This window comes from Stegostoma tigrinum, unplaced genomic scaffold (assembly GCF_030684315.1).
Source record: "Stegostoma tigrinum isolate sSteTig4 unplaced genomic scaffold, sSteTig4.hap1 scaffold_158, whole genome shotgun sequence".
In the NCBI taxonomy this organism is placed as follows: Eukaryota; Metazoa; Chordata; class Chondrichthyes; order Orectolobiformes; family Stegostomatidae; genus Stegostoma; species Stegostoma tigrinum.
The window spans coordinates 316585-343704 of NW_026728099.1; the positions used below are offsets into that span (position 1 = coordinate 316585).

Genomic DNA, 27120 nt, shown 5'->3' on the forward strand with positions numbered 1-27120 from the left:
AATCCTTTGCACTCCTCTCATCACAGTCACAATAACACTTACTGTTATGTCCTGCATGTTCACCAACTCTCTATTCATGCTCATACATTACCTTCAGTTCCAGAGCCCTTATCTTATCTATTAGCCACCAGTGTGACACCCTACAAAATGCCTCTTGGGGATCCAGGTGTTATGCAGCTGTTGGTTTCCTCTTTGCGACCTCACTTGTTTGACTCTGAAAAAGGAATGAAATTGTCAAACATGCCTGGCCCCAGGGTGACCTTGAACTTACCTGCAACTGCCCTGTCTCCATCATGGAATGTCTTCTTCTGGATTGACCACGTTGATTTAATCAGATGATACGATTTTTGTTTTAAAAGCATTGCTGAAACATACTTAATGAAGAGACATTATTAAGCACTTTCCCAACTGATTGAAATCATGTTAACTGGCTTTATCCCTTATTTTTGCTCCTCTTTCTTTCTTACATAGCAGTGTTACAACTGCTAATTTCTACTGAACTCAGACTTTTCCAGAATCCAGGATATTTTGGTAAATCAGAAACCAAAATATCTACGATGTCTGAAGCTGGGCTCCAGGGGTATTCAGTTTCTTGGAAGGACTGACAAGAAGGAGGAGGTAGGTCAGCATTACTGGTTACGGAATAAAATTAATATGGTAATGACAATGGATATTAGTTCTGGTGAAATGGAGTCTGGGTACAGTTTAGAAACATCAAGGGACAGAAATTGACAGTGGTCGATGTATATCCACCCCAGTCAACTCAAGTGGTAATTTTAGCAGAAGGCACTAAACAGGAAATTGAAGACACCAGCAGAAAGGGAGAGCTCTAACTGTGATGAAAGGTCACTGACTTCAAGAGTCAGGTGACTTCAGTCTGCATAAAGATTGGGCAAAGCAAATCAGTTATCATTGCATACAGGAGGAATTCCTGACATACTTATTAAATTCATTCACGGGATGAGGGCATCACTGGCTAGGGTAACATTTATTACCAATTCCTAAATGTCCAGAGAGCAGTTAAGAGTCAACCACATTGCTGTGGGTCAGGAGTTACATGTAAGCAAGGCTGGCAGTTTACTTCCCTTAAAGGACAACAGATTCATGCTCATCATTAGACGCTTAATTCCAGGTTTGTATTGAATTCAAATTCCGCCGTCTGCTGCAACTGGATTCAAACACAAGTCCCCAAAGTACTATCTGGGTCTCTGGATTAAGTGTCCAGTGATAACAATCTCAGGCCACTGTCTCCCCAATGAAGTGTGTGCAGTGCGGGTTTCTGGGTCAACACTTTGAGGAACCAACAAGCAAAACTGAAGTTTGAGGTGGGAAGACTGTGTCCATGCCCCCTCGGGGAAGTGACCCTCATTTTCACCCACAGAAGGAAACTAACAAGGACACCTTCCACTGAGAGTGCCAGAGGCTTTCGGAGAGAGCAACCCCCAGAAAGCAGAACGTCACTCACTTGGCTCTATTGTCCCATTCCAGACTCCAAAACTAGAACCTGTTTACAGCAACAAATGGAAGTATTTGATGGATGCCCTGGGTTTGTGCTCCTCCCCCATTGCTCACCTGCAGTTTTCCTGCTTCACCTTGTACTTCCAGCCAAACATCACTGATGTCAGCTGCTTCCTGCCATTCCAAATGCTCCTCCTCAAGTGGAAGGACAAACAGCAATGTGGAAATTCACACATATTTCTGGTCTGTGGAGGAAATGATACTGTTATAATTTCAGATAATTTTTAAAGGGCTCTTTTTGCCCTTTGAAGCAGGGGGTGTACAAACACTATCACAGGCTCGAACTCACAACCACTAGTTTCTGAGAACAGTGCTCTGACCACTGAGCTGTGCAGCCAGGCACAAGGCATGGAAAGAGGGTCTCATGTATTGGAAATAGCAAAAGAATAGATAACTGGAGACTATTATATATCAAGACGTAACAAAACCGAAACAGAGCAGAGGGGCATCATGTGCAGAAGGTTGGGAGAATGCAAGGCCGAATCAGACAGTGTCCTGAGTGCCATAAACTGATCTTTCCTGCTGGTCCAGAGATTACTATTCAGTGCCTTCACTGTCGTAGCCTGTTCATGGTTATCATTTAAAGTAATAAATCTGAAATATTGACTGATCTTGAGAAGCAGAATTATGTCATTGATCAGTCAAAATCAATTCACTCCATGTTACAGTTCCACATCAGCAATGCCAGCTGAAACTGCCTGGCGTGCAATCAGTTTAAAACAAGAATAGAGGGGAGGTCAGGAAAAGTGAAGGGCAATGGTAGTTTGTGAGAGGTGACTGGAGGCCAAGTGGAGCCAGGTTCAATGTGGGTGTTGAAGACCAGTCTTCACTGTTACCCTGGCATACAGATCACATTGGATCAATCACACAAGGATCCTCCTTTGTGTGTTGTCTTTTGCACACAACAACTCGGGTCAGTGCCTCGAGGGGCTCGGATATTTTTAATTTGGCAACTAACTCAGGTCAGTGGTGCACAAACTAAGCTGTGTCGGGACACTATTTAAATGGGTCACCACTCATTGCAATGACCCAGAACTATGCAGAAAGAGGAAGAACACCAATACAAAATCTTCGCTTTGAATGGCTATCCCTGCAATTTCATCCACAGGTACTGACTAAACAGCAACACGAAGAGGACACATTATGCCCTAACACACTGGACACACTGCCACACATCAAGAACATATCAGAACTGACAACTCCTATGACCACTAGGAATTACGGTAGCACACAAGCCCAAAGCCATGCTACGACAAACATTCTCAAGGATTAAAGACACCATACCCACGACATGCAGAACTGACAGTGTTTACAAAATACTGTGCAACGATTGCCACAAACATTATATCAGACAGACAGGAAGGAAACTAGCCGTCAGTGTACATGAACATCAGCCGGCAGCAAAATGACATGACAAACTTTCCCTAATATCAGTACACCCGGATAATGAAGGCCATCAGTTTAACTGGGACAACATAACCGTAGTAGTGCAATCCAAACATAGCCACACATGGGAATTCCTAGAGGCATGGTTCTCAATCCATAATGCAGTCGGCAAACATATAGAATTGGACCCCATATGCAACCCATACAGAACAGAATGCGAAATGACAGAAGTTGCCGGAACAGACCGGGCAGTATAAATTTCAAGTGGAGGAGAACAACATCGCTTCTTCGGAAGTCTCACTCATGACGTTACCTTGCGTGGTGACGAAAAGTCTGAACGAAAACAAGCCAGCTGGGTGAGCAAGTTTACAACTTTACTTGTTATCTTTACCGTTTAATGTGTGGCTCAGTGTCAGTCTTATACACACAGTGTTCTACCCGCTTCTCCTGCTGTACACAAGGTTTCCCAGCAAAAGGCAGCTTTGTGTGGAACACATGCAGTTTCTCCTGACAATGGGTACTGTTGCCATGAGCTGGGATATGAAATATACAATGAGCTGAAGTAGCCCCACACTCAAGTTACTCATTTACCTTTTAATTTCAATTTTCAATTTCCAAAACCCAGCAATCCATTCACTTAAGCTGCTGGGAACCTGACAAAAACAGCGTTGGCCAGACATTCCTCTTCGGGAGTGTCTGTCAATTTGCAAGGGTAGAAAAGCTGTCAACTTCACTCGAGTGAGAGAGGATACAATATTCCAAACTTCCAATTCAAAATCAGATGCCGTCTCAATTACACCACTGGCTCCACACGTCTTGCTGCAGCTTTCATCCTGTCGATTGCGATGTAATCAGGGATACTGGCGGAAAAACCATTTGCAAGGTGAATATCCTGCAAAATAATCACCGTCGCTGCTGCACTTCAACGTTCTCCACTTTGTGAAGCGGTGAATGTCACTGGCAAACGAAACACATTAGCCCTCACATGCCTGGCTGTCACCTGTTTCTTTGCCACCCGTTTCTCTGCTGGAACTTGCCATTGCTTTGTTCACAGTCACTGCAAAGTTCTGCCTTGCATATTTTTTTTATTAAATTATCTCCTCCCAACTTAAAGACATTCCCTAGTCTTGAAATCTCCCATCCTTGGGAAATGACGACCACAATTCATACTATCTACATGTCTCATTATTTTATGAACTTCTAACAGGCCGCCTCTCAACCTCCTAAGCACCAGCAAGAAAAGTCAAAGTCTATCCAACCTTTCTTTATAAATCAAAGCTTCCATACCAGGCAACATCCTGGTAAACCTCTTCTTAACGCTCACCAGCTTCATGATATGCCTCCTGTAATTGTGTGACAGAAACCGCACATTGTATTCCAGAAGAGGTCTTATCAACATCCTGTGCAACCTCAATATGACTTCCCAACTCCTAAACTGAAACAATTGAGCAATGAAGGCTGCCGTGCCAAAAGACTGTTTAACCACTGTCTAAATGAGATGTAAACTTCAAATAATCATGTACCTGGATCCCCTAAGTCCATGAGTAGGCACCTTAACAGTGAGAGAAAGTCTGTGGGAGGATGAGGAATAGTTTTGAATTTCTTTGACCTCACATCTGAAGAAATTTATTGGACACATGCAGCTGAATAAGTTCAACAATTCATACTCCGTGAAGAACTATAAATGAACCTGAAGATTTTTCAATTAAAAAGTAAAGTTAGACCCTCTCGAGTCAGAAGGAAGCCATCGCAGTTCTGTTTCTGAACTTCTCCTACCCAACAGGTTCTGCAACATGTCCATATGAAGATGGATAAGGGAGAACCAGTGGATGTAGTGTACCTGGACTTTCAGAAAGCCTTTGATAAAGTCCCACATAGGAGATTGGTGAATAAAATTCGGGCACATGGTACTGGGGGCAAAATACTGAGTTGGATTGAAAATTGGCTGGCTGACAGGAAGCAAAATGTAGTGATAAACGGGTCCCTTTCAGAATGGCAGGCAGTGGCCAGTGGGGTACCACAAGGTTCAGTGCTGGGACCGCAGCTGTTTACGATATATATTAATGATATAGACGAAGGCATTAGAAGTAATATTAGCAAATTTGCTGATGACACAAAATTGGGTGGCAGTGTGAAATGTGAGGAGGATGTTATGAGAATACAGGGTGAGTTGGACAAGCTAGGTGAGTGGACGGATACGTGGCAGATGCAGTTTAATGTGGATAAATGTGTGGTTATACACTTTGGTGGCAAGAACAGGAAGGCAGATTACTATCTCAATGCAGTCAAGTTCGGTAAAAGGGAAGTACAACGAGATCTAGGTGTTCTTGTACATCAGTCAATGAAAGCAAGCATGCATGTACAGCAAGCAGTGAAGAAAGCTAATAGCATGCTGGCCTCATAACAAGAGGAATTGAGTACAGGAGCAAAGAGGACCTTCTGCAGCTGTACAGGGCCCTGGTGAGACCGCACCTGGAGTATTGTGTGCTGCTTTGGTCTCCAAATTTGAGGAAGGACATTCTGGCTATTCAGGGAGTGCAGCGTAGGTTCACGAGGTCAATTCCTGGAATGGCGTCCGGGACTATCATATGTTGAAAGATTGGAGCGACTGGGCTTGTATACACTTGAGTTTACAAGGATGAGAGGGGATCTGATTGAGGCGTATAAGATTATTAAGGGATTGGACACTCTGGAGGCAGGAAGCATGTTTCCGCTGATGGGTGAGTCCAGAACAGAAGACACAGTTTAAAAATAAGGGGTAGGCCATTTAGAGCAGAGTTGAGGAAAAACTTCTTCACCCAGAGAGCGATGGATATATGGAATGCACTGCCCCAGAAGGCAGTGGAGGCCAACTCTCTGGATACTTTCAAGAAAGAGATAGATAGAGCACTTAAAGATAGTGGAATCAAGGGTTATGAGGATAAGGCAGGAACAGGATACTGATTGTGGATGATCAGCCATGATCGTAATGAATGGTGGTGCTGGCTCGAAGGGTCGAACGGCCTACTCCAGCACCTATTGTCTATTCATTCACCATATCCAGATACATGAACGTTGGATCACTCTCCAAAGGTATCAGTAACTATTGCCAATCCTCAGTTACATCTGGAGAACTTGATGTTTGACCTTTCTGAACCAGTGCAGGTCATGTGGTGAAGTCGCACTTGCAATGATATTAGGTAACGAGTTCCCAAATGATCGTAAAGGATTAGTGATGTTTTCCAAAAGAACAATTTAAATGTTTTCACATTTTTGATTCAATCCAATGATCTGACATATTACACAAGGTTGTCACAAAACAATATTTGATACCAGGTACTTATTAGGACAAGTGACCCAAAACTGGCCAAAGAAGTAGGTTTCAAGGAATATCCTGAACAAACAAGGGGACTTTGAAAACCACGGATGTTTAGGGAGTAAATTCAAGAGCTTATGGCCTTAGGAACTGAAAACATGAAAAAGGTGGGAGTTAAAACCAGAAATCCACAGGAGGTTGGAAGTCAGGGAGAACAAATGTCTTGAAGGAAAAAGCAAAAGGACAGTAGATGCTTGAAAGTTGTAACACAAGCAGAAATTGATGTAAAACTCAGCTTATCTGGCAGTGCTTGTGGAGAGAGAGAGAGCAGCATTACTGTTTTGTGTCCAGTGACCCTTCTTCAGATATATCTCAGAGGGGTTTGCAGCTGGAGGGACTATCAAACGAAAGTGGTGTGATGCCAAAATTTCAAAATAAGGATATGAATTTCAAAACCTTGGTGCTTTGCCACTGAGAAAATGTTTATGTTAGTGAGCACAGAATGGCAAAACTTGAAGATGTTAAAATCGGTGAGAATAAACACATGGGCAGCAGATTTTTGGATCAGTTCAAGATTTCAGGGAAGTAGTATTAAGAAGCCGGCCAGGAGTGTGTTTGGGGAGTTAAGTCGAGAGGTAGCAAAGGAATGGATGAGAGTTTCAGCAGCAGATGACCTGAGATGCTGTTGAGGTTGAAATTGTATGTGGTCTTTGTGATAATGAGTGTGGGGGTGAGTAATGTGGTTAGAAGCTCATCTTGGGGTGAAATATTGCACCCTGACTGTGACCAGTGTGTTACCTGCCAGTTACCCGGGGCAGGGATGGAGTCAGTGGCGAGGGAGTAGAATTTTGCTCCCAGCCTGGATTGACATTTTTCATTGTCTATTTAAATGTGATCTATACCCCTTTTCAAACAAGAACAGACTTGGCAGCAGAACTAATTGGTGAACCAACTGTCAGCTTTATTGAGACAAAGTGTGGAGTTTATCTGTTATGAAGTAAACTACAGTGACAAACTCAGACAGCTACTTACAGTTGAATGTGGATTATACTGCTTAAGTCAATAACTAGGCAGTAGAGCAGTGAAACAACTTATTGGAGTTTCTGCAGCCGCGGTCTTCAAACTTTTTCTTGTGTTGGGCTTTTATCTTCTGATTCTCGTTGCTTTCCATTGCACAGACCTTTCTTGAGAGTCTCTTTTCTGCTTGTTCTTTTTTGATTAACCTCCCTCTCTGTCCAATCACAGTTCATATGAACAACACTCACCTCACTTCACCACGTGATGTTCTTCATATTCATAATTATTCCCTTTACATCTTACCTGAGGACTGCTAGACCTGTATTTATTACCCTTATTTCATCGCTATTTCTCTATTGGCTGACAGAGCGGTATCAAGAGTACCTTTAGCTTTGAGCTGCCGGAAGCCTTTTCAATCGCGACTTATTAAAAAATAACAAAAGAACTGGGATGTTGTCAATCAGGAACAAAAACAAAGTTGCTGGAAAAGCTCAGCAGGTCTGGCAGCATCTGTGAAGGTAAAAAGACAGATCCAGTTTTCAGTCTCATTCGTCTCAAAATGCAACATTGCGACGACGTTCACTTGCTTCCAACAATAACACAAAGCACTGCGCATGCTCCAGCTCACAGTGAAGTCCGGCTGATTGATGTCAGTGCGCGACCAATAGGAGCACAGGTGTGCCGTGCATGACCGGACGGATGTCGCCCAATCGGAATGAAGGGAGGGCGGGATCAGTGAAAACCACGTGATCATCCACGAGTGCGGTGCAGAGTCGCTGAGATAACCGGAACTGCAGATGCTGGAGAATCCGAGATAACACGGTGTGCAGCTGGATGTACACAGCAGGAAAGCTGACGTTTCGGGCCTAGATCCTTCGCTGAGACCAAGATTTGTGCAATTGAGGTAAGAGCAGGCCACAGTAAAGAAAGCAAAACGGTAGAAAGCTGGAGGGAAGTGATATTCGTATGGGTTTGGAAGTTTTACAAACAGTTAGTGCACGTCGGAAAACACACCCATTTGAAACTCCCAGACTCACGTTTGCAGAAAACAAATCAACGCCTCAGATGGCGATAGGCCCGTGTGACCGTCACCATCTTTATTGGGGGCAGTGATCCGCGGGGCGCATGCGCGACAGCTTTGAAACTTTAAAAGGGCCGGGGGTGAAGCTGGAGGAACATAACAGGACAGGCAGCATCAGAGAAACAGGAAAACTGACGTATTCGGGCCCACACCCTTCAGAAATGGGGGAGGGGAAGGGGATGCTGAAACAAACAGGGAGAGAGTGGGAGACAAGTGGAGAGGAGACAGACAAGTTAAAGAGGTGAGGATGGAGCAGGTAAAGGTGAGTGTAGGTGGGGAGGGGATGGGTCAGTCTATGGAGGACCAACAAGTCAAAGGGGTGGGATGAGGTTAGCAAGTAGGAAATGGGGGTGTGGCTTGAGATGGGAGGAGGGGATAGGTGAGAGGAAGAGCAGGTTAGGGAGGTGGGGATGAGCAATTGTTTATTGCGAACTGAGTGTAGGTGTTCTGTAAAGTGGTCCCCAAGCCTCTGCTTGGTTTCCCTGATATAGAGGAGGCCAGAACGGGTGCAGCGGTGCAGTATACCACATTAGCACCTGCATACCCCATACAGATTGCCTCAAAGCCCTACGCTATTTCCTGTCCTGCAGGTCTGACCAGTTCCCCTCCACTGACCCCATTATGTGCTTCGGTGAACTCGTCCCACTGCCTACAGACAAAGGGGGTGGCCATGGGTACCTGCATGGGCCCAAGCTTTGCCTGCCTCTTTGTTGGAACAATCCCTCTTCCGTACCTCTTCCTCCAGTACATGGATGACTGTATCGGCGCTGCCTCGTGCTCCTATGAGGAGCTCGAACAGTTCGCCCACTTCACCAACACCTTCCACCCCAACCTTAAGTTCACCTGGACCATCTCTAACCACCTCTCTCACCTTCCTGGTCCTCTATTTCCATCTTGGGGAACAATCTCAAAACCGATATATATTTCAAGCCCACTGACTCCCACAGCTACCTAGAATACACCTCCTCCCACCTGTCAAGTTTGTTTTCGGAGACCCTCACGGACGTGCTGCAATAACAAGACACTGACCTGTTTAGAAAAACACCAATCATTTTCTTACCAAGCAAGTACAAGCTGTGAAGAATCACTGTACTCAACCCGGCACACAGTGCAAAGTCTCACAAGGAGTTCTCCCCGGACAGTCCCTGCTTTTTATACTTTACAAAAGACATGATACAGAAAACGATTTCACAACCTCCAATGACATGATACATAAAACAATTACTACAACAGACAAAAACAGGATACCAAGCAATTATTACATCGACAACATAAAAGACCAGGATATAGTATCGATTGCTTGTGAAGTAGCTGCTCATGGCAGGAGGTGATTTTGAGTTGTTGTCCGGGACAGATTGTGATTTCAAGTTGCCAGTGTGTCTGGCTAGGACAAAGTCAGTGCCCTGGCTCCTTAGTCAGCGACAGAAGTTACATGCTTTAGAGGTTTCACACCTTTACAAAATTTCCCCACCTAACCCTATTTGATACAGATTGATTCTAATTTCAGTTCAGTCAGGAAACTTAAGACAGTGTCTGCATGCCGATGTGTGAGAAGATAAGGAGTTACAAAAGCTTTACACTGAATTCCTAGCTGGGCAGGAAGCTTCAGGGCAGTGTCTGCATACCGATGTGAGTAGATAAAAGACTTTACTTCTATAAATCGAAGTCTCTGTATAGGAATCAAATGCAGATGAAAGACTTTGATTTCTATACTTCTTTAAATTAATGGGATGTTATCACATTAACATCTCACACCCACCCACCGTCCTGCAAAAATGCCATCTCCTATTCCCAATTGCTTCACCTCTGCCGCATCTGCTCCCAGGATTCCACTCCCGTACATCTATGATGCCCTTGTTTTTCAAGGACCGCAACTCCACTCCCCACCTCCCCACCAGAGTGGTCAAGAACACCCTTGACCGTGTCTCCTGCATTTTTCTACAACTCCTCCCTCGCACCCTGTCCCTGCAATAACAACTGAAAAAGAATCCCCCTCATCCTCACATACCACTCCACCAATCTCCGGATCGAACACGTCATCCTCTGACACTTCCGCCATCAGCAATCCGACCTCACCATCAAAGACATTTTTCCCTCCCCACCCTTGCTTGCCTTCCGGAGAGACCAGTCTCTCCGTGACTCCCTTGTCCGCTGCACGCTGCCCTCCAACCCCACTACTCCCAGCACCTTCCCCTGCAACCAAAGGAAGTGCTACACTTGCCTCCACACCTCCTCCCTCTTCTCTTTCCCCCCCCCCCCCCCCCGCCCAATCCCAGGCCCCAAGAAGACTTTCTACATCGAGCAGATGTTCACCTGCACATCTGCCAATGTGGTATACTGCATCCCCTGTACCCGTTGTGGCCTCCTCTACATTGGGGAAACCAAGCGGAGACTTGGGGACCGCTTTGCAGAACACCTACGCTCAGTTCGCAAGAAACAACTGCACCTCCCAGTCGCGAATCATTTCAACTCCCCATCCCATTCCTCAGATGACATGTCCATCCTGGGCCACCTGCAGTGCCACAATGATGCCACCCAAGGGTTGCAGGAACAGCAACACATATTCTGCCTGGGAACCCTGCAGCCCAATGGTGTCCATGTGGATTTCAGAAGCCTCAAAATCTCCCCTCCCCCAACTGCATCCCAAAACTAGCCCAGCTTGTCCCTGCCTCCCTAACCTGTTCTTCCTCTCTCCTATCGCCTCCTCCCACCTCAAGCTGCACCCCTATTTCCTGCTTACTAACTTCATCCCACCCCCTTGACCTGTCTGTCCTCCCTGGACTGACCTATCACCTCCCTACCTCCCCACCTCTCCTCATCTTTACCTGCTCCATGCCCGCCTCTTTAACTTGTCTGTCTCCTCTCCAAATATCTTTTCTCTCCATCTTTGATCTGTCTCCCCCCTCTCCCTATTTCGTTCAGAATCCTCTTCCCCTCCCCCGTTTCTGATGAAGTGTCCAGGCCCAAAACGTCAGCTTTCCTGCTCCTAAGATGCTCCTTGGCCTGCTGTGTTCATCCAGCTCCACACCTTGTTATCTTGGACTCTCCAGCATCTGCAGTTCCTATTATCTCTTATCCAAGAGAAATGTTTGTTTCTTATGGATTTTTTTTCCCAGACTGTTGGATCATAGCAGCTCACACTGCTCTTGCTCACTTCTGTGCTCCCTGATCACCTTTGTCGGTGTCTAATCTCTTCAGTCTCTACTGATGGATAGATTTGATCTCTGTAGTATTTTACTGTAATTTCCTTGTACCTTTTTTGTAAATAAATTTTCCTCTGCTGCCCACCCCCTGACCATGTGCTGCTCTCTGACCAGATTAATTTTTGAATGGTATCTTTCACAGTCAGGAAATATTTTCCCAGAAAGAGTGTATTTTTCTTCCATTTCAGACCACCAAATTCTACAGCGTTTTTATCTGTCATTCATTTTGCACTTCTGCAACATTTACTGTGTGTTTCTCCTTCCACAGATACCAGCGATCGTTGCCAAAGCCCTGTTACCTGTGGAGAAGGTGATGTTTAACTTTCGTGTGCTACTGCAGTTTGTATGATAAAGGTGCTCTCACAATGCTCCATTTGAGAAGTTACAGATCATTCATCTAGCGATACTGAAGAGCTAATGGTGTATGTCCAAATCAACAAACTATTTGTATTTTTATCATGTTTTATAATTTCACAAAAATATTATCAACAAACTTTTGACGTAAGGCCATATTAGGTCAGGTGACCAAAAAGTTACCAAATCTACAGGTTTTCCTGACTCTCTCAAGGAAAGCAAACCTAAGAGGTTTATCAGGGGAATTCCAGATCACGTTTTCTGGCAACTTTAGAAACAGCCTCCAATAGTGAAGGGATGATTAAACGCATTGTTGGAGTCTGGAACTAAATGAGTTATCCAAGTCTTGAAGGTTGTTTGGTGCAGGGAGATAGGGCTCATCACAGCCAGGAATTAAATCACTGGTGAGAATTTTAAATTGTTGCTTATAAATAGGAGCCTTTGTGGGTCAGGGAGCACAGCAGTGATGGTGAACAGGTCTTGGTACAAATGAACTTGTGTGCAGCAGAATTTTAGGTATTCTTGAGGTTGCAGGGATGTTGAATGTGGGAGGCCGACTGGCAGTGAGTTTGGATAGTTAAGTCTAGAGGTAACACAGGAATAGATGAGAGGTTCAGCAGATGAGCTGAAACTAAGGTGTCACTGTCAGTCATTGTCACTGAAGTGGAAGTAAGTGGTTTTTGTGCAGAGCTCTGCTGTTTACCCTCCCCTCACCTCAGGAATTCAGCTGTTTGTGAATTTGCGGATCAAGTCTGTAATAAGATCAGGAACCGAGTGCCCACCATGGCCCATGCTGGGTGTCACTGAGCAGGTTACTGCTGAGTAAGTGCTGCTTACGACCGCTGTCGACGACGTCTTCCATCACTTTACTGATGATAGAGAGTAGATTGCTTGAGGGGAAATTGGTCGGGTTCAATTTTCAGTGTTTCTGTGCTGAACAGACCTGGGCAGTTTCCCAAATTGTTAGTAGATGCCAGCGCTGTAGCAGAACTGAAATAGTTTGGCTTGGATGCTAGCAAGCTCTAGAGCACTAGTCATCGCTACTATTGTCAGAGTGTTGCCAGGGCCCATAACCTTTGCACTGTTCATTCATTTCTTTAATATCATGTGAAATGAATCAAATTGGATGAAAACTCACATCTCTGTTGGGGACCTCTGGAGAAGGCTGAGATGGATCATCCAGTTGGCACTTCTGGCTGAAGATTGCTGCAGACTTGTCTTTTGCATGGATAGGTTGGGGTCCTGTGTCGGGTAAAGATGGGGATTTTTGGCATTCTTCCTCCAGTGAGTTGTTTAATTGTCCATCACCGTTCACGACTGGGTGTGGCAGAACTGCAGAGCTTGCATCTGATCTATTGGTTATGGGGTGGCTTAGCTCTAACTCTTGCTGCTTATGCTATTTGGCATGCAGATAGTCCTGTTTGGTGGTTTTACCAGGTTGGCACCTTATTTTTTAGGTATGCCTGGTGCTGCCCTTGGCGTGCCCTCCAATACTCTCCGTTCAACCAGTGTTGGTCCCTGGATCAATGGCAATGGCTGTCTGTAGGATATGCTGGGCCATGAGGTTATAGATTGTGCTGGAGAAGGTCTGCTACTGTTGCAGTCTCTCTCAAAGCCTCATAGATATCTGGTTTTGAGCTCCTGTGTCTGTTCCAAGTCTGTCCCTTTTAGCCGAAGTTAGTGCCACCCAACGCAATGGGGGGTATTCTCAAGTTTAAGATGAGGCTTTGTCTCCACAGGAGTGTGCGGTGGTTGCTGTTAACAATCCTGTCATGGACAGATGCCTCTGCAGCTGGGAAATTGGTGATGATGAGATCAGCTATATTTTCCCCGTTTTGGTGCGTCAGCACCTGCTGCAGTCCCAGCCAAGCAGCTTTGTCCTTCAGGACCCGACCAGCCTGATTGGTAATCCTCCTGCAAACTACTCCTGATGTGGACATTGAGTCCATTTAGTGCTATTCACACTCGCAGTGCTTTCTCTAAGTGCTGTTCAACATGATGGAGTTTTTTGTTTCTTAAAATTCCCTCTTGGGATGTGGAAATCGCTGGCTGGACCAGCGTTTATAACCTGGAAGGCAGTTAAGAGTCAAGCACATCACTATGGGTTTGGAGTCACATGTCATCCAGACCAGGTAAGGATGGCACATTTCCGGAAAGGGCATAAGTGAACCAGATGGGTCTTTCCTGATAATTGGCAATGGTTTCATGGTCATCATGAGAATCTTAGTTCCAGATCATTATTTAATTCATGTTTCACCATCTGCCATGGCAGGATGCGAACCCAGGTCCCCAGAATGTTACCTGGGTCTCTGGATTAATAATCTAGCGATAATACTACTGCTGATTTATCAACCAAGGGAGGATGGTACATGGTAATCAGCAGGAGCCGTGAGACTTCCAGGCGTCAGAGTCAAAGTTGAGTACTCCCAGGTCAAATAATCTGGTCAGAATAGCACTGTGCTGTCACGTCTGCTGGGACAGGGTTTCACTAAGGACAATGATAGTGGTGTGTGTCATTGTTTGCCAGGTATGTTTCCATGAGTCTGACACTGTTCCTTGACTCGTCTTTGAAGCGGCTCTCCAAATTTTGCCACTAGCCCCCAGATATTATTAAGCAGGAGTTTGGGGGGCCGATAGGGCTGATTCTGCAGTTGTCTTTCCTAGTTCCCTGGTAGATGCCAAATGGGCCACCCAGCTTCATTCCTTTGTTGAAACTTTGCAGTGATTTGCAACTGAGTGGCTTGCTGAGGTTGGCAAATTTCTTTCCCCAAAGGACATTAGATTTTTTTTCACTCTGTCATCAGCAATTGTTGCCATGGCAACCAGTTGATTCTTCCAGTTTTTTTAATTGAATTCAAATTCCACCATCTGCTGAGATAGGATTTGAACCTGGACTTCTGTTGTACATTTTAACATTCTGGATAAAAGTTAGTCATCAGGTTTGTTCACTCATTTTTAAATATCACTAACACAGGCATTGTTTCTTTGCAAAACACTGTCCATCATCCTGTCTCCTCCATCCTCCGCTCCAACAGCAAGTGAAGGAGACACATGCAGTTTCTATGTCACTAAGATTGAGACAATCCAATCAGCTGCCTCTGCTGCTTCCCTCTCTTCCACAAGCCCACCAAACCAAATTGCCTAGCATGTTGCTCCTCGTTTTAGGCTTAAACTTGCATCTTTGTCCAGTTTCATGTCAAGCCTTATCAGAGCTCATCTTAACCCTTTGCCCTATTCTCACTAAACTACAAATATTCCAACTCTTATTTCTCCTCCTCCTCCTCCCTGCCTCTTCCCCCATGCCAATTCACAGATATTGTTACTTGTTCTGTCTGTTTCTCTTTTCTGGTTATGTCCTTCTCACCCATTCTGTTTAAAACCAATGTTCGACCTCACCGTCATTGGAAAATCCCACTCCATCTCTCTTTCCTGTCTGAAATCCATGTAGTAAATGTCCCTCAAGGATCTATCCTTGGCCCATGCTGTTTCTCACCAACATACTTCCAGGAGGTGAGATCTTCGACAAGCACTGTGTTAACTTTCACATGTATTCTACAATGTTCAGATCTAACTCGTCTCCATCACTTTGCTCCACTGTTACTCAATTATAAAACTGCTTTTCATGCTTCCACTACTTGATTAGCTGAAATTTCCTCCAATAACACTTTGTGATAGTAAAACACATTGCCTTCAGTTATTATTACAAATTATTTTTCCTTACTATTGTACTGAATCCATCCCTCTCATTGGGAACTGTCTGAGGCTGAACTGCACCCTTCTCAATAATGCTCTCATATCTGGTCTCAAGATGAACATCTTACCGTACATTTCAATCACAAATGCCAGAAATTTCAATCTCTAAAATGCTCCTTCTCTCCAGCTCATTCGCGACTGAAACCCCTTACCCATGTCTGTGTTGCCTTAAGCTTGACAATTCCAAAAGAGAACCCTCTCTTCTCTGCCTTATCAAGAATCTGCTCCCACGATGAGAAATATTTCCTCAGCATTTATCCTGTCAACTCCCTTGAGAATCCTCTATTTTTAATTAGAACATCTCTCATTCTTCAAAAAAATCTAGTTAGTATATTCCAGACCTGTTTAGTCTTAGCTTAAAACATAATCCCTCCAAACCAATGATCATCTTAGTTCAACTTCTTTGAAATGCCTCCAGTGAAGTGATATACTTGCTCGAATAAGTGGACCAAAAAAGCTGCTCACATTCTTCCAGATGTGGTCTTGCCAGCAAGTTGGATATTTGTCCTAAGACATGTATTCCAAACTCTTCTACTGCAAACACCTTGACATAAGGATAACATCCCATGACCCTTCCCGATTACCTGTTGCAACTGTGTGCTCGCTTCATGCTTCCTGCACAATTATTCCTGAATCCCTTTTGTGTTGCAGTTTTCCACAGTTTTTACATTTTTAAATAACACTGTTCTTCGGTCATCTCCTCAAAAAATAGCAACTTCTCATTTTCCCAAATTATACTCCATTTGCCGACTTGTCGCCCATTTATCAATATCTCTCCATAAACTCTAACCCTCATGGAACTTGACTGTTATCCCTTTTTATGAGATCCTCCCTCATTCTTCTCATCTTTTTGTTGGGAGCACTGGGCAACATGACACATATGTAATTGCTGCCTTTTTAAGGGGCGTTTTTTCAAATGACTGGGAGAAGCTTACTGCCCATTTCTCAGAATCGAGACAACTTGTTCATCAAGTTGCATTGGGCCGGAAAAGCTGATGTCTCATTGTGGCAGTGCAGCAGCACAGAAGGAAAGAAAAGGAAGCAAATCCTGCTGCCTGCATCGCACTAAATCTTGGCCATTCTTTGCCTTGTGTCAAACACCTGTTGTTCTGTTCAGTGACATGAAGCCCCAATGTGGAAATTCCGAGAAACCCAAATAGAAATCCCTCAAATCAGCTGCTGACTCCCACAAGGAATAATGTGCAGCAGGAACAATGCACAGTTACCCTCGGCCAGGAGGAGGGGATGTTGTGGATTTCTACTCTGACAGTGATGGATTTTATGAATTTGTGTTACAGGATATTACAAGTGGACTTTCAGGTAGGAAGCTCAATAATTGTAACACCAAACTCTGACAGAATTACTCAATTCATCAGGACCTGGATATTCGCATTGTGTGTGAGTATTGTGTTCCTGCTCATTCCCATTTGCCATGTAAAATTTCTCTCTTATTACTCCATTCTCTCAATAGATCTTTCCTACAACTTTCAATATATGTCCTGTAGTCCTTTTTTATGGCCAGTTGTGTACGTTTTACCATTCTAATGTTTATCTTTTGTAAACACCTCCTATCAAAGGTCCCCTCAAAATCCTTTGTTACAAGGAGATCAATCTCCGTTTCCCCAAGCACCTGATTACCCAATGACAGTTTGCTTCTTGTGTGTGAGGCACTCATCCACTTTTCATTTCCACTTACCTGCATGAGTACAGCCCCAACAATATTAAAGGAAGTTAACATCCTCCAGATGAAGCAGTGTCGGAGTGGTGTCCCATCCACCACATTCAACATTCCCCTCTACACCACTGAGGCAAAGTGGCATCACTGTGCCTAAGGTGAAGTCACCATTATCCTACCTGACCATAGGGCTAGTTTAACCTGAAGATTACCACACCCCAGGCAAGGGGAGAGGTTGAGAATGAGAGTCCATCTATTGTCGATGGATATTCTCAATATGTACCAGCAATACCTAAGTCACATGAAATTATAACTTTAAAAAAAACCCTATCCATGCAACTAAAAACCCTCTTCGTACAAACCATTCTGTTAAATCTCCTCTGCCCCCTATCAGGGACCCTCCCGTCCTTCACGGTGTGTGGGGGATCTTTGGTTTGCACAGACTCAGCTCGTCTCTGTTCCTGTCTGTGATGTCATCATGCTGTGACAATGGCACTGAGCCTCACTCTCTGTGAGGGTGGTAGGCACAGAGATCCTCATAGCGTTTAAGGCATATTTAGATGCACACTTGTGATGCCAACACAGACAAGTGTATGGGCCAAGTGCTGGAAAATTAGATTAGAATAGTTAGGGTGTGGTTTTTAACCAGCCCAGGCTGTATGGGCCACAAAGCCTTTTTCTGTGCTGTAGACCTCCGAGACTCTTCACATAGGAAGATGCCCAGCAATATTTCAAGTTATTTCAGAAAATGAGATATTAGACTAAATGACTCATGATTGGTCAGTGTTTTCGGGAGTAAAGTGAGGTATAGAGGGAAAGCGGTTGACTTCAATTCTGGGGCCTGAAGCCCAGGAAATTGAAAGTGCTGCCATCATGTGGATGAATAAAAATAAGGATTGTATTAGAGGAAAGAAATATCGTTCTTGTATCACTGATCTGTGAGGCTGGATGATATGAGAGACAGGAAGGGTTCTGAGACTGGAGAAGACTACAAAAATAGAGAAAAGTGAGCTTGGAGGAGATTACAGAAATGGGGAAGATTGTGAGGCTGGAGGAGACCAGACAGAGGGAGTTTGTGACGGTAAAGACAATTATAGAGCTAAAGAAGTTTGTGGGCTGGAGGAGATGACAGATAAGGTGGTCTGTGAGACTGGAGGAATCTAGATAGATGGTGTGAGTTGAGGCTGGAGGGGGATTCCAACGATAGGCAGGTCATGAGGCTGGAGAGGGATTCCACAGATGTGAAGGGTGTTGAGACTCGAGAATGATGCCTGCAACAATGCAGGTAGTGAGGCTTGAGGGCATGATCTGGAGGGTAGTGAGGTCTGAGGTATGATTCCTGCAGTAGGGAGGGTAGTGAGGCTCCAGGGTGGATTATTATCATAACAGCACAGTGGTGTACTTACAGCAGATGGAGTGCAGCAGTAATAGAAAGTACCACTTTCTCCAAATTGAATAAAAGTGGAAATCAATATTAGCCTGTGCAGCAAAGGCCACATCCCATAAGTCAATTAAAATTGATGGGTCTCTGGTTTGGAGAGAGTGAACAAAAGCTCAGGTAATTCTCCATTGTAGCAATGTTTGGTAACCGTGGAGTACAACATTCAGATAATTGGCAAAAAATGCAGAGTGAAAATGTGAAGAGTGTTTGACTCAGCAAGTTCCCAGGATCTGGAACAGTCTGAATGGCAGCTGGATGCAGATTTAGCAGTTATTCTCAAAAAAGAGTTTGGATTTAACTTTTCAAGGAATGATGGGCAAATGGTGGGGGAATTGTTTCAGTTTTGCAGCACCTCCAGAGTGAGAGTGAAGCCTTTGACACGATTCCACATGGTAGACTGATACGTAAAGTTAGATCACATGTGATTCAGGAAGAGCTCGCTAATTGGAAGCGGAATTGGCTCAGTTGGAGGAGAGACGGTGGTGCTGGAGGATTTTTCAGAGTGGAGTTCTGTGACCAGCATGTTCCACAGCATTTGGCACAGGGTCCACTTTTGTTTCTCATTTATATTAATGATTTGGATGAGAATTTAAGGGACAAGATTAGTAAGTTTGCAGATGATACTAGAATTAGTGGTATGAAATGTTGGTATAGTGGTCAGTGAAGGTTATCGAAGATGACAGCAAGATCTTGATCAATTATGTCAATGGGTTGAGGAGTGGAGGATGAAGTTCAATTTGAATAAATGTGAGACATTGTATTTTGGTAAAATGAACCGGGTAGGACTTGCACAATTGATGGTTGCACCCAGGGTAGTGTTGTGGAACAGAGAAATGCTGAGATTCAAGTGCATAATTCTTTGAAGTTTATGTAGACAAGTAGACAGAGTGATTAATAAGTTGTTTAGCTCACTTCCTTTCATTGCTCAGACCTTAGAGTCTCAGAGTTGGGATGTTATGTTGAGGTTGTACAGGACATTGTTTTGGCTTCATTTGAGGTATTGTGTGCAGCTCTGGTCGCCCTGTTACAGGAAGGACATTATTATTAAACTGGAGACAGTTCAGAATAGACTTGCTGGGATGTTGCCAGGAATGGAGGGCTTGATTATCAAATAGACGGCCAAAGCTGGCACTTTTCTCACTGCAGCATAATGGGTTAACGAGTGGCCTTGGAGGTTCATAAAATCATGAGGGCACAGATTATGCAAATAGCAAGGGTTTATTCACAAGGTTGGCTGATTTCAAGACAAGCGGACATGTGTGTAAGGTGAGAGGAGAAAGACATATTTAAAAAGACATGAGGGAAACTTTTATTTTTATGGAGTTTTCCATGTGTGGAACAAACTTTCAGAGGAAGTGGCAGATACAGGTACAGCCACGTTGTTTAAAAGACATTTGAATTAGGACATAGACAAGAGAGGTTTAGAGGAGTATATGCCAGATGCAGGCAGATGTGATCAGTTTAAAATAAAACTTATTTATTTAATATACATTTCAAAATTCTAAATTGGAGTAAGGCCAACTTTGACATTGTTGGGCAAGAACTTGCAAAAGATGATCCAGAGAGGTAATATGCAGGTCAAGGAATGCTTGGAAAGTGGGAGGTCTTCAAAACTAAAATAAGGAGAGCCCAGACACAATATGTTCCTGTTCATGTGAAGGGCAAGGCTGGTAAATGTAGGGGATACTGGCTGACTGGAGAAATTGAGGCTGTGGTCAAGAAAAAGGCGGCAGCACATGTCGGGTATTGACAGCAGGAATTAGGTCAATCCCTCGAAGTACAAGGGCAGTAGGATTATACTCGAGAAATCAGGACGGCAAAAAGGAGACATGAGCTATCTTTGGCAAATCAAGTTAAGGGGAATCCCAAGAGATTCTGAAACTTCATTTGGGACAAAAAAGCAACTAGGGAGAAAATAGGGCCCCTTTAAAGATCAACGAGGCTGTCTGTGTGGAACTGCAGGCTGAGATAGTGAATGAGTATTTCGCATTAGTATTTACTGCAGAGAAGGATATGGAAGTGAGAGAGCTTGGAAACATAAATAGTGAGTCGTGAGAAGTGTCTATATTACAGAGATCTAGGTGCTAGATGTCTTAAAATGCATAAAGGTGGATAGGTTCCTGGCACCTGATCAGGTGTTACCCACAAACTCTGGGAGAAGCTGGGGAAGCAATTGCTGGCCCCTTGCTGAGGTATTTGTATCACTGACACTAGTGAAGTGCCAGAAGGCCGGGTGGCTAATGTGGTGTCATTCTTTAAGGAAAAGCCACGGGACCATCGACCGTTGAGCCTGATGTCAGTGGTGGGTAAGTTGCTGGTGGGGATTCTGAGGGACAGGATTTGCATGTGTTTAGAGAAGCAAAGACTGATTAGGGATAGTCAACATGGCTTTGTGAGTAGGAAATCTTGTCTCATTAACTTGATTGCCTTCTTCGTCACTTCTTCAAAAAACTCAAAGCAGTGGACATTGTCTATTATGGACTTCAGCAAGGCATTCACCAAAGCTCCACATGACAGATTGGTTAGCAAGATTAGATCAAATGGAACCCAGGGAGAGTTAGCTATTTGAAACAAAATTGGCTTGAAGGTAGGAGACAAGATCATGGTCAGCTGGGGGAGAGTGGATTCAGTCTAGATGACTATGAACAGCAGTGTGCTGCAAGGATCGGTGCTGGGTCCACTGCTTTTTTTTAATCATTGATGCAAATCATGCGGAATGAATATTGGAGGAATGGTTAGTAAGTTTGCAGATGACACTAAAATTGTTGTTGTAGTAGACAGCAAAGGCGTTTACTTCCCAAGCACAATGGGAACATAATCACATGGGTTGATGTGCCAAGGAGTGATAGAAATAAGTTTTTAGTTCAGATAAATGTGAGCAATTGCATTATGGTAATGCAAATCAGCGCAGGACTTAAACAGTTAATGATGAGGCCCTGGGGACTGTTATGCAACAGGGACTCCTTGGGGTGCATGTGCACAGTTCCTTGAAGGTGGATTGCAGGTACAGAAGGTAGTGAAGATGATATTTGCTCTGCTTGCATTTATTGGTCAGTGCATTGAGCGTAGGAGTTGGGAGGTCAATGTTATAGGCTGAACAAGGCATTGATTATGCTGCTTTTGGAATACTGTGTTCAGTTCTGGTCTCCCTGCTATAGGAATGATGCTGTTGAACTTGGCAGGGTGCAGAAAAGATTTACAAGGATGTTGCAAGAGGTGGAATTTTGAGCTGTAGGGAGAAGTTGAATATGCTGGGTCTATTTTCCCTGGAGCATTGAAGGCTGAGGGGTGACCTTATAGAGGTTGTTAAAATTATGGTGGGCGTAGGGTGAATGGCCAAGATTGTTTTCCCAGGTTAGGGGAGACTAGAACTAATAACATTGGCTTTAGCCGAGAGGGAAAGTCTTAAAAGGGAACCAAAAGAACTGCAGATGCCTTAAATCTAAAAAAAAACAAATTTGCTGGAAAAGCCTAGCAGGTTTGGCAGCATCTGTGGAGGAGAGAAGAGTTTCGGGTTCTGAGGAAGGGTCACCGGTCCTGAAATGTTAACTTTTTTTCCTCCTTAACAGATGCTACAGGCCTGCTGAGCTTTTCCAGCGAATTTGTTTTTTTTAAAAAGGGAAAGTGGGTGGTGCCTGTGTAGAATGAGCTGCCAGAGGAACTGGTGGAAGCTGGTACAGTTACCCATCCAGATACCTTTTAAATGTTGTATGTGAATAGGAAGGGTGTCGCAGAGTATAGGTCAAATGCTTGCAAATGGGATTAGATTAATTTGGGATATCTAGTCAGCATGGACAACTGGGACCAAAGGGATTGTTTTGTGCTGTACAATGCTGATGAAGCATTTTTTGTTTTCATTTCAGATTCCCACAATTTTACTTCTGCACTATTCTTAGTCTTTCAGAGGGATCGAAAGGTTGAGTTACAGATCTATACAATGACTGTCCTTCCTCGCTGGCTTCCCCCACCTCTCTTTTGGTAGTTTTATGCAAACACTGACTGGATCCCTTACCTGGAGGATATTTATGAATGAATTTGTTCTAATGGTGATCCAGCATTTTCCCCAAGTATCGCTCCACACATGCCCAGAGAATTTCTCAGTTTCACAATCTGTGTCCTTCTGGTTTCTTACTCGCTACACTTAACTTTCTGTTTGAAAGTATAGTCTGCAGTTGGAGAATTTTAACAGGTCCACATCCAGGTCTGACGGTCACTTTGTTTATCACAACCCAATTATCTCAGGGTTTTGAACATTGAAGGAAAACGCAGCACTCACATTGGGGAGAAATGCACATGGTGTGTGTGTTGAAGAGTCTGTGAAGATTCATCTGAAATGTCCGAACACCAGTGCAGTGACACTGGGAGACAGTGTGGAAATGTGCAGATTGCAGGAAGGAATTTCTTCATCCATCCCAGCTAGAAACTGACCACCAGAGTCACACTGGAGAGAGACCATTGGCCTGTTCTGCATGAGGGAAAGGCTTTGCTGATTCGAATTCCCCGCTGATACACCAGCGAGTTCACTCTGGGGAGAGACCTTTCATGAGCTCTGAGTGTGGGAAGGGATTCATTGTCATCCAAACTGTTAACACACCAGCGAGTTCACAGACAACCACAGTTGAAGAACTTTGCTGTCACTCTCACTATCAAATGAACCATGGTTTTGGGCTGTTTGTACAGATGTTACCGACCCCTGCTCAATTAAAGGTGCTGGTATTGTGAATAAAATGTCACACTAACAGTTGTGTAAGGTAGAGCTTGGAAATAGTCACGTTGTCACAACACGTCGACACATTCGCACTGACTAAAGACTATCCACCTGCACGATATGTGAAAAGGGACTTGCTGGTTCATCAGGACTGGTTAACTGCCAGCAAATTTCTGAATAAGTTGATTGGTTTGAATATAGCTAACAGTAGAATCAAAAATAGTATCAGTGATAATGGGAACTGCAGATGCTGGAGAATCCAAGACAACGAAGTGTGGAGCTGGATCAACACAGCAGGCCAAGCAGCATCTCAGGAGCACAAAAGCTGACTTTTCGGGCCTAGAGAAGGGTCAAGGCCTGAAACGTCAGCTTTTGTGCTCCTGAGATGCTGCTTGACCTGTTGTGTTCATCCAGCTCCACACATTGTTATAGTAGATTCAAAAACCATGTGTTTTGGGCTTGTTGCTGGAGATCATAGAATCCCTCCAGTGTGGGAGCAGACCATTTAGCCCATCATGTCCGCACTGACCTGACAAACAGTGTCTTACCCAGACACTGTCTGCGTGAGTTTCCTCCAGATGCTCTGGTTTCCTCCCACAGTCCAAAACTGTGCAAATTATGTAGATTGACTATGCTAAATTGCCCATAGTATCTTGTGTGCAAAATGCAGGCATAGGGTGGGTAGGGTGTGAGACTGGGTGGGATGCTCTTTGCAGGGTTGATATTGACTGAATGGCCATCTTCCACACTGTAGGAATTCTGTGATGATCTCGATGGCCCTTTATTTGTTAGACAGGTCTGCACACCTTTACAATGACGGATTCTGTTGCTCTCCACAGACATTTGTTTATTGGAAACAATGTAATCTTTCATTTTGTGGATAAAAATCAAAGGAAAGTTTTAAATCCAAACATAGGATTGGGCTGAGTCATGTCCTATAATCCCTGATTGCATTTTCCCAGTCGGCTATGAAACCTGGTGACCGCTGTGACTCTGCCTGGGGGCATTGCAGTCTCTTCAGCTCTTTACCTGGTGTCCATAGCAGTGATGGATCTCATGATGGAAACATAAACCAAGACGTTGTATGATTTCTAGTACATATTTTCTATTTAGTCTTCTGTCCGTCACTTCCCTAGAGGCTGAGATACTGTTCTGGGGACCTAGGTGTGAATCCATCTGGAAATAAGAATTTGATGATGACTGTGAATCCATTGTCTTTGTTGGAAAAAACCCATCTGTTCACCAACGGCCTTTAGGGAAGGAAACTGCCATTCTTATCCAGTGATGTGATCATCCCATGAATGAATTTTTTTTAAAAAAATGTAAAAAAAACTCCTGCCAATACGTTTAACTCTGTCTTAATTTATTTGACAGCTGATGGTTCAAACTGCTTGTTGGTCACTTTCTCTTTTGATCAAGTTGTGGCCATTTCGTGGTTGAAACCATAGTAATTCTCGTACAAATAGTGCATGCTCTGACATGCCACTTAGGAACCAGACATCCACGTTGACCATATCCTGATGCTGTTTACCATGAAAGCGAAATTCTTCACCATCTTATCTACTTGTGCTGCTGTTTCAGGGAGCTATGGACTTGAACCTCCCAAACTCCCAAAAACCTTGAGCATTTCATCAAACTGACCTCCAATGGCAGGAATGGACAGGGTCAGCTTGGATTGATGAACATAATTCAGGCTCAACAAGTCTATTGCAGCATTTTGAGAATGTAATTAGTGAGTGTGGCCACCTCTCTGTACTGTAGTGATACAGATTCCCTGATCCTGATTGCCCCAATGGCTGACTGACACTGTCAAAGTCCCTGGGCTGATATCAAATGATTCCTTGGACATGCTGTGTCAGGATCCCCTGACTGAATCCTGTCTCCCTTGCCCTGACTGAGAACTGTTTCCCTGAGACTTGTAGACGTGACCATTTGGTTGAAAAAAATGCATTAGTTGCCACAGCTGCTGACCAGCCCTTGACTGACTGCTGGTAATAACGATGCTAAGCTGCCTGACTTATGCCTGTGATAAGCAACCAGGCAAGACAGGAGCACTGTGGGACATTAGGTTCTAGTTGAGACATCAAAGTGCAAAAATGCCAGGGAAAGGCAGAGACATTGTGCCAGGCCCTGAGCAGAACATGCCTCAGGTGCTGAAAAGCATGTAGAGTTCTGACAGCAACAATGTACTTTTTGGGCATCTTGATGTAGCATTTTTATTTCACTCTGGCTCATTTTGCTAGATCCGCAAATATCTATTGGTCTGGCTAATGTGAGAAATGGCTTTTGGCGTAATATGCCACTGACTTGGTCATTCACAGTTGTGTCCCACATCAGTGAGTCAGTAATCTGATTAAACTCATAGGCCTCGACTTGCGAAAAATAAAGCAGCCACGTGCACATCTGTTTGATTGGTTGCTTTTGCACTCAAATGAAAAATGTGCGTTGTATACACCATATCCTTTCCTGGCTCACAGTGTTCCCAAAATCTCTCATTCAATACATCCAAGTCATCATCATCAAATTCAAAATTAGTGAATACTTCGATAGCATTTTTTTGTGAAATGCTATTTGTAATGAGGTAGTGTTGGCAGGTGATTTTCTTTTACTTCTGATGCCATGTGTGAATATTCAGGGATGGTGTTGGTGGGAAGGTGCAGCATGTACCAGGGATGAGGCAATAATATTCAGAGTAAGTGCTGACCATGCAGAAAAGGAGAGATTAACGTTTACCTTGGAACAAGCATATTTAGAGAAAGTTGGGTGAAAGTACTGAGAGAAAGCATTTCAGTGGTACGGTGGCTCAGTGGTTTGCACTGCTGCCTCACAGCACTCGGACCCGGGTTCGATTCCAGCCTTGGGCGACTGCCTTTGTAGAGTTTGCACATTCTCCACATGTCTGTGTGAGTTTCCTCCCACAGTCCAAAGATGTGCAGGTTAGGTGGACTGGCTGTGCTAAATTGCCTGTTGTATTCAGGGAGGGGTACATTAGGAGGGTTATAGATCTGGCTGGGATGCTGTGAGGTTTGGTGTGGACTTGTTGGGCTGAAGGGCCTGTTTCCACACTGTAGGAATTCCATGATTATGGTTCCAGAGCATTGAGCATATCCCAGCATATCGAGGATAGTAGGAACTTCAAATGCTGGAGAATCTGAGATAACAAGGTGTTTGGACCTAGGATTTTTCAAGTTTTGATCAGTCTGCTTTTAAAATTGGTTTAATAAGACTTCATCATTCCTGGGAACACTGCAATACCACAATAATGCATGGAGAAAGCTCGTATTCCAACTCCCTGCTCCAAAAATCAGTTTAATATAGGGTCCTTAGGCAAAGGACATATCAGATATTAAAGCTGATAGGGACAAATGCTTTTTCTGTGGTGTTGTCTTCACACCAAAACCACTAAAAGCAAGGCCATGTTTCCACACATGAGATAGCCACCAACTGTGAACACTTGGTATAATAAACACTTGATCCTATTTTCCACCAGCCTGACTGTGTGCAAAGACTTGTAAATCACTGCTGACAGTTTTTACTGTTGTTCCCAAACTCCTGGGTTTCTTAACCAGGGCAAAGAAGTCAGATTGCACCAGTGCTTTTTCATCACTTTTCTAGAAAACATCTTCGTAGTGAATGTAGATCATCGAAAATGTACCAATCAGATGAGGTAGGGCAGAGCTGACGTCACC

General features: G+C 44.1%; 2 long non-coding RNA genes and 1 other non-coding gene across 4 annotated transcripts; 1 reads left to right on the plus strand and 2 right to left on the minus strand.

Moving 5' to 3' along the window:
• Nucleotides 1–57: 57 nt before the first annotated feature.
• LOC132207792 (uncharacterized) lies at nt 58–8324 on the minus strand. Its single transcript, XR_009443829.1, has 3 exons — nt 7232–8324; nt 1573–1703; nt 58–374 (listed from the first exon to the last, which is right to left on the minus strand). It is a non-coding gene; the product is annotated as an uncharacterized LOC132207792 (long non-coding RNA).
• On the plus strand, nt 7915–23477 carry LOC132207791 (uncharacterized). 2 transcript variants are annotated; one of them, XR_009443827.1, is made up of 4 exons: nt 7915–8120; nt 11769–11922; nt 16906–17005; nt 22587–23477. It is a non-coding gene; the product is annotated as an uncharacterized LOC132207791 (long non-coding RNA). The 2 variants fall into 2 exon arrangements; XR_009443828.1 differs by having other exon boundaries at nt 7918–8120; nt 11769–11810.
• Nucleotides 23478–26652: 3175 nt separating this feature from the next.
• On the minus strand, nt 26653–26844 carry LOC132207793 (U2 spliceosomal RNA). The gene has a single exon (XR_009443830.1). It is a non-coding gene; the product is annotated as a U2 spliceosomal RNA (small nuclear RNA).
• Between the last annotated feature and the right edge of the window lie 276 nt (nt 26845–27120).